The sequence below is a fragment of the Centruroides sculpturatus genome, unplaced genomic scaffold, assembly GCF_000671375.1.
Source record: "Centruroides sculpturatus isolate CEXI.00-Female unplaced genomic scaffold, Cexi_2.0 scaffold123, whole genome shotgun sequence".
NCBI classification, from domain to species: Eukaryota; Metazoa; Arthropoda; class Arachnida; order Scorpiones; family Buthidae; genus Centruroides; species Centruroides sculpturatus.
In genome coordinates, this window is record NW_019384538.1 from 297,717 (window position 1) to 306,183 (window position 8,467).

General features: G+C 37.6%; 1 pseudogene; it reads right to left on the reverse strand.

The window, feature by feature from the left end:
* Positions 1–2,331: 2,331 nt before the first annotated feature.
* On the reverse strand, positions 2,332–4,259 carry LOC111623322 (annotated as a pseudogene).
* Positions 4,260–8,467: the final 4,208 nt, after the last annotated feature.

The window sequence follows — 8,467 nt, forward strand, 5'->3', positions numbered from 1 at the left end:
GTAGAGATGGGAAGACCCAGACTGTGTTTAATGTATTGGGTTTGGATGGACTCTAAGGTGTGGCGCTGTGTCTTGGTGAGAGTGGCAATACTGGGGATGGTGTATGTAATAATACTACCAATGGTGCTGTTAGCAATGCAGAGGAGGTCAGTCGGGTGGCCGCCTGTATTCTTATTGCAGAAGATTTTGAAAATGTTAAGAAGTTTCCTGCACTTGTTGTGGATATATTGAACGTGTGTGTTCCAAGAGAGATTAGCAGTGATAAAAATGCCAAGAGTTTTTATTTTGTTCACCTCGGGGATGATCTGGCCTTGGAGAGAAATGTCCTGGTTGTTATGGATGTTGATAGGGATGCGGAGAATAGCACATTTTTGTAGTTGGAACCTGATATCATTGGTGCTGGCCCAATTCTCAAGGGAGTGGATGAAGTGGGCAGTGCTATGACGTAAATTGGTGGGATTGTTCTCGTGAATGATGACAGTAATGTCGTCGGCGTAGACATAGAGAAGTGTGTGATTGTTTTCGAGTTTAAAAATATCGCTCATAAAGAGAGCAAAAAGGAACGGCGAGACAACGCTGCCTTGAGGAATACCCCTGCATTGGGTGAGTTCTGAAGAGGTATGACCTCTCCATTTAACCATAACCTGCCTGTTATGTAAGAAATTATTTAACCAAATGAGGGAGTTGCCTTTGAGACCTTTGGCAATCGCTTTGCGGAGGATGTGGTGATGGTTGACAGAGTCGAAGGCTTTGTGTATGTCTAGGGTGAGGATGTTGAGGAGTTGGCCTCTATGACGAGGAATGTAAATCTGGATCATCATGTGGGTGAGGAGGTCTCTTGTCCCCTTGCCCGGGAGACTACCAAAGTGTTTATAGTTAAACCATTGTTGTTGATGGGCAAGGTTATGCCAACGTTTGATGATCATGCGTTCGAAGGTTTTAGAGATTGTTGATGTCAAGGCAATCGGGCGGTAATTGGCGACGTTCGTCGTGTCTTTACCTGGTTTGCGTATCGGGATGATGATTGTTTTGTTCATCTGGTAGGGGATGGAGCCTGTTGTCCAGATGCTATTGTAGATGTTGAGTAAATGACGTTTGGCCTGGTTGTTGAAAGCTTTGAGAGTCTTCATGGTGATGCCGTCTAAACCAGGGAAGTGTTCCTCCCTTTCCTTAAAGCGCTGTTGAGTTCATGATCGGTGAAAAGGCAATTGAAGGCATCTTTAGGAAGGTCTGCGTTGGTGGGGGAGCGAATGTGTATGGGGTGAATCTGAGTTTGTGGGTTGAAGTAATGGTTGAAGATGTCGGCTTGATGATTGGGGTGTGTGATGGTCTGCCCGTCATGATTGATAATGAGATGATCGTTGTGGGGATTAGTTTTTGAGCGAAGGAGGTGGATTATTTTCCATAAATTGTTCTTGTATTTGGGAGAGGTAGAAAGGTTCTTCCAGAAGGTGCGTTTTTGGGCAAGTATAGTGTGTTGGAGATCTGCTGTCGCTTGTTTGGCATGGATCCAGTTTTCCCGGTTAGTATGTCTGTGGAAGCGGTGAAAAGCTTGCCGTTTTTTTGCTAATTTACGTTGGCATTCGTTATTCCACCACGGAGGGTTGTGGCTGTGTGGACGTAGGTTGCGATTGGTAAGGGAATAAGTGAGTTCTTTGTATTTGTTGATGAAATCGTCGTAGGTCCATTCCGTGTGGGAAGCCCAGGAAATGAATATTTGCGATATGTTAGTGTAGGTGCTAGCGTGAGTTTGGTTATTGACTTTAAAATTGCCAGTCCTGATATTGGGAAAGTCGGTTTCGATCATGCGATGATGGCTGCCGCAGAAAAGGGACAAGGGGTTCCAATTCGCGTGTATTGCAATGTCGTTCGTGACGAGAGTGAGGTCTATGGCTGTGTTGTTGCCTTTGGGATTGTAATACGTGAACTGGCCATCATTGAGGAGGATGGTGTTGGACGACGTAAGATGGTCAGCGATAATGCGACCTCTGACGTCTGTCGTGGTGTTACTCCACATGGTGTGATGAGCGTTAAAATCACCGCAAATAATGGTGGAAAAATGGTCATTCCTGATAAGAATATTTTCCATGAGGCGGTTGTTTGCCTGTGGGGGGAAGTATGCGTTTATGATTCTGATGCGTTTAGGCAAGTAGATGTCAGTGATAATCCATTCAGGTTGGCCGGCCCCGTTGGCTGTCTTTGTTTCAATGAGGGACGTCGGGATGTGGCGCTTGATATATGTGATGAGGCCTCCGCCATGGGAGCCTGTTCTGTAATTGTAGTAAGCGATAAACTGTGGCATGTCACACTTTTTAGGCTGGATAAGCCAGCTTTCTTGAATGAGTATGATGTCGTATTGTTGCCATATGTTTTCTGCTTTAATTTGTTGTATTTTGTTAGAGATGCTAGTTGCGTTCCATTGGAGTATTTTCATTTTGAAGTGCGAAGGAGGGAGGAAGTCTAGCTTGTAATGGATGTGGTTATGAGTTGGGGTTGTGTGTTGCTCTTGTTTTTTGTTTATTAGTCGCTTTGTCTTCTGTCTCCTGTTGTTCCTTGCGTTCACATCTTTTGGTCGGTTTTTTATCCAGTTGTTCATTGAGATTAGTGTCGAGTGTTTTGGTGGAATTATTATTGCGTAATTTGGTTGAGACTTCTTTTTTGGGGTTTGTTTTTTTTTCTTGGGTAAGAGTAGCTTGGGAATTTTGCTGTTCGTTAGATATAGTTTTGGATGTGTTCATTTCGTCGATTTGATTATTTTTCGTGGTTTGGGCAAGGGGAAGGTTGGTGCATTGTTTGTCTTGGGAGTTTGATTGATTTTGGAGAGTTTGCAGATGGGCTATCATTTGTTGTATTATTTCGTTTTGTGCCATTATGGCTTGTCTGATTTCTGTTAATTGTTCGAGCATAGGATCTTCGTTTTGTGTCTGTTGGGGGCGTTTAGTATGTGTGTGTTGGGTGTCGTGTGTGGGTTGGATGTTGTTTGTGAGTTTTGCACTGTAGGATTGACGGTTAGTTGGTATTGGCTGGAGGGCTTTGCGTGCTTCTAGGTTTGAACAATTGTGCTGACGTTGGTATTGTATAATTGCCTGGGCTTTAATGAAGTCTGGACATTTAGGTGAAGTGAAAGGATGGTCCCCGGAGCAGTTGATGCAGGTCCTGTGTTCGGCTTGGCATTCGTCTTCGTTGTGGGGAAGACCGCATTGTTTGCATCTCTTGTTTCCTTTACAGTATGGTTGGGTGTGCCCAAATTTTGCGCAGTTTTGGCAGAGTCTGGGCCGTTCTAGGTATTCTTCTGTGCGATATGATGTGAAGAAGATGCGGATTCTTTCGGGAATAGAACTAGCAGCCATGGTGATTTTGACAGTTTTGGTGGGGAGTTGTTGGTCCTGTTGTCTGCGTTTAAATCTTGTTACGTTGAGAGGGAGGAATCCATCTTCTTTTAATTGGGTGTAAATTTATTTAGCCTCATAATCTATGGGAACACCTTTGATGATTACACTTTTTGTGTAAGAACCCTTGGTTAATGTGTTTTTGACGGGGATGCCGTTTATGTGTGTCATGGTTAGGATTTCGGAAAGGCACGGTTGTTTGATAGTGACGTAGATTTGTCTGGTCTTGGTGATAGTTATGTTTCTGATGTTGTTGTGCGGATTCCTGATAGTGGTTTTGAAGTGTTTGTAGATTTTTGGGCCTGTTAGGTTAGTTTTGGATTGTTGTGTGAGGTTAATTTTGCATGTAGGGTTATTCAAATTAATAGAGTATTCCTGAATCCATTTGAGGAGTTCTTCGGGATCTGGATCGTAATTCCATGACCAATAGTCTTTTGGGAAGTAGTCAGCGTCCTTTGGGGTCGCTTCCATGACTTCCTGTGAGATTTGGTCGGTTGGGGGGAGGCCCCCGCAGGGAGATCTTCTCGCGCAGGGTTGTAAAAATTAGTTTTTACGCTTGGAAGACCAGGTGGTCGGGAATAAGGTTAAGAAAGTTGCACCTACTTTGAGCCGAGATAGCTTTTGCAGATGCCAATTTCTGTCTCGGACTGCTTCTAGCACGCTTGACTTCGGGGAGAGGGGACACACCTAAAATTCCTGGCGGATCCAATTTCACCCCGCTTCAATCGTCTGTTTCAATGTCGAATGTCCGAAAAAGGTAACAAAATTAAGACACTATGCCTGGAGTACCTGCAGTTGCCTATCGGACCGCCATCAATCATGTACCTTCTCAACGAGTACACGTTTGTCGTAAAGAAAACAAACCTCCACCGATATCCGACAGACGAACAAGCAGACCGTCTCGCCCTGTTAAAGTCCAGCAGACATCTACCCCACTTCGGTTTCTCGACAACTTGCATAAGCGCCAGTCGTGTTGCCAGCTCCTTTTACTTTTCAAGCCAAAAAGTTTTCTAAAAACTAGCCCAAACGTAGCATACTACAAAAATATTCCTTTTCGATAAATAAACCGCGATATGACGATAAAATGAAAAGAAACCATCAATATTTGCAGAAAAAAGAATTTATCTAATTACGAAAGTGAAGACACCGTCGTTACTGTCGATGACAAAACAAAGCTTAGAAAAACTTCAGTACTGTAGAACCCCTCTAGTCCGCCCTCGGCTAGTCTGTCATTCCGGTTAATCCGACCGTGGTCGGAGTCGAGAAATTTGTCCCGACTCGTCGGTGACTCACCGTCCGTAGCGTTTTTCTGTGTTCGTTACAGTATATGTTTTACATTGTGTGTTTATGTACAGTTTTGTGTGTGTTTTCAACATGTCAGGAGTGAAACGTAAACACGTTACTCTTTTATTAAATGAAAAATTAGCAGTGCTACAAAGACTGGACAAAGGGGAAGATTGTTTATTTTAGTTTTTTTCTGATAATCCGACCTTTTTTGCGTTCCGACCATACCCCCAGTCCGAAAGGTGACAAATTAGAGGGGTTCTACTGTATATTCAATACTGTATCATTTTAGACACAACGTTAACATCTGTCCAAGAAAGACTTCAAGAAATCAAAACTTATGAACAAAATACGGTTTCTTTTTAAACCATTTAAACGGAGTAAGAAAACATTGAATTGTACATCGTAGCACTATGAAATACATAAAAATTATTCATTAAATGCTTATTATTATTTTTGTTTACATGAGAATAATAATAAAAGTAACGTAACGTATTTAAACTTGAAATTAGGAAATATTTAGTACAGGGAAAATTATTAAGAAATTTTTTTCAAATTTTAAAACAGATTTGAACAATATTCGTTAGAAATATGATCACAGTAATCGGTACAATGGAATAAGCAGATGTCATTCGTAACCAATCACAGTACGCACCTAAGCCATATTTTACCAATTGTATTGCATTCACCATTCTCGGCACAAAAGATTTTTTATTAACTCTCCCTTACTTCCAGGATTTCAAATAATTAAAAATGCATTTTGTTTGGTACAACTTTCATTTTTCCTTACGTATTTTGAATAAATTTTTTAATGGCACTTTCATTATTTTTTCAAAATAACATTTGTATTTTTGAGAAATGCACGGCATTTATATACAGTAATAGTCTTATCAGGACCTTTTTTCATACTTTACCTAAATAGCATTTGCCATTCTATAGAATGCCTAGGTATTACAGTATATACAATGCCTAGGTATTACAGTATATACAATGCCTAGGGAAAGTATGTAATAATTCTCATTTTTCATACATTGCCTAAAAACGCCGGGCATTATATACAATGCCTAGGTATTCCATAGAATGCCGGCTTTTCATACTTTGTCGGTAACGTATATATTGGTACAAGTACCATCACCGATTTTATATACGAGCCTGCGCAGTTAAGAAAATTCAAAAATTTATAACGTTCCAGAACAAACTGTCGGTTTAAAGCAAGAATCATTTCGATTTTTATTCCTGACAAAGTCCTTTCAAAAAGACCGAAAACGTTTGAAATTTGAATTATAAGACTGCATTATAAAGGTTGGTGTGTGTCTATACATAAATAATTTTCTTATTTCTTTGAATAAAAATGTCTAACAATTTCCTTTTTTTTTGTTTTCTTTTATCTTTCTTACAATATTTGTTAATATTTAACATCCTCGTTGGTTACAATGTTTTACTTGGGCAGAATTTACACAAATACCTTTTATTTATCTTACGTGTTCTGTTATTCACGTTTTTAACTCATGCACACATGTTTTACCTTGATCACAATACTATACTTATGAAACCTTTTTCTGTTTAAGTACCCTTCTTAAGTACCCGTTTTATGGGATCTATCAGGGTGGATAAACAGACAAATATATTAATTTTAGATAAAATTTTACCTTAAGAAAAGCAAAAAGGGAAAATATATATTTCAAAATGATACTTTCATTTGACATTGCTAACGAACGAATGTGAAATAGAATTAGCTTGATTTGATGAAAATTTCGATAATGCAAATTCGACTGCAGTTTATTTATATAAAAATGATGTTTAACTAATTCTTTGGAAGTGCTCACTGACTTTTCTATAATTTAAATTGTGTAGTTTATTTAATTTTACACCTTTCACCTTATTTTTTACGCTGCCTCAAACCGGTTTCCAATTTAATGTAGTAACCTTCGCGAGACACCAGTTGTTTCAAAATTACTTCCTTATATTTTAATTGAAGTAAACTAAAATAAATAAATACAGTGGTACCTCAGGTTACGAACGCCCCAGCATACGAAATTTTCAGGATACGATATGAAATTCGAACATATTTTTGCTCCACGATACGAACAAAAACTCACCATACGACGTTACATTAGTTCGCATTTTTCATTTGTTTTTCTTACTACAGTTATTTTTTTAAATGTATTACTTGTCTTTAATTTGAGTATGTTTTTCGCGTTGGAACGAATTATTTAGTTTTACATGTAATCGTATGGGAAAAGATGATCCACCTTACGACATTTTCATGATACGATCTCAGTTTCGGAACGGATTAATTTCGTATCCTGAGGTACCACTGTAATAATATAAGTATTATGAAAACGAACATATTTATACAAAAAACAAACAGAATTGGCAAATTTCTCTTCCTAAATTATTAAACATGGAATAGCATCATTCGTAGAGTGGTAACGTGTAAAAATTATTTAAGGGGGAAATGAAAGGGAAAAATATAGAAACAAAAAGTAAGTCCGATTGAGGAAAAATAACCAAACTAATAAGTGAGTAAAACCCATTTTTTTAAAACAAATTTTAAGAAAACCTTTAAATATTAAACAGATTTTATCCTTTTATACAAGCAAATTTAAAAAGATAACATTATGTTAAGAACTCTTTCATTGATACTATTTGTTTGTATTAGTGATATCTGATTTTAGACAATAAAGAAGCTGTAAGTAATTTTATATTTTAAATATCATTGTGGGGTACCATATTGTTATAGAGTATTATAAAGCATACAAGCAAAGCGTACAGGTAAAAGTAAAGATATTTTTCGTTTTGACTTTTTCATCAAGATAATAACTACACCAGTTAATAAGGCCTATTAATAAACAAGGTCCAAATAGACAAGGATACAAACATAAATTGATAAAGAGTAATGACATAGAGGTAAAAAGGAGGAAAATATAATTTTCTATTTCTCCCAAGAGAAGAGAAATCTTTCTATACACTGGAAGGAAGGAAGAAAGACAATTTGTGTGCAATTTTGTTAACATTATTAGGTTGAACATGATTTAATAACTTGTAAAAAAAATGGAAATATAATTAATTCTCATATATATGCTTACAAATATAGTTTTTTCCTGTTTTTAATTAAATTTATAATTTACTTATCACGTTTTATGGACTTAACTCTTTTCCCTTAACTCTGTTATTTCCAAAAATTCTATACTTTTACTTGTTTTTTTAGCGGGTTTAGTTATTTTATGTTATTTTGGGGTGGTAAATTTTGCCTATAATGGCATCGCCTGTGTTATTTATAAATAAATAAATTAATTAATTAATAATAAGCTTAACTTTGTTTCTAAAGTTTTAAAACAAATACACAGCATATGATCCCCGCGATTCCATATTTTAACAAATACTCTAGAACCGAGATACATACAGAACTGACAGGAATTTTGTATTCCAAACCAACGGTGGGCAACCCCCGGCCCGCGGGCCAGCTACGGCCCGCGAAAAGTTTCTATCCGGCCCGCGAGATGTTTAAAAGAAATTATAAATAAATATTTTTCGATGTAATTCGTCTAGTTTAAATTGAATATTATTTTCTGAAGTGTTGTGGCAGCAATGACAGGAAAAAATAAGCGAGTAATTTCCTTATTCAAACAAAAAATGGGAGAACAGAATTTTTCTAAATTATTTATATCTCATCGCATCATCCATCAAGAAAATCTATGTGCAAAAGCTATGCAATTAGAAAATGTAATGTCTGTCGTATCCAACTACATAGTGCTGTTTTTATTGTGTTTAAAGTCACTTAGATTTTACAA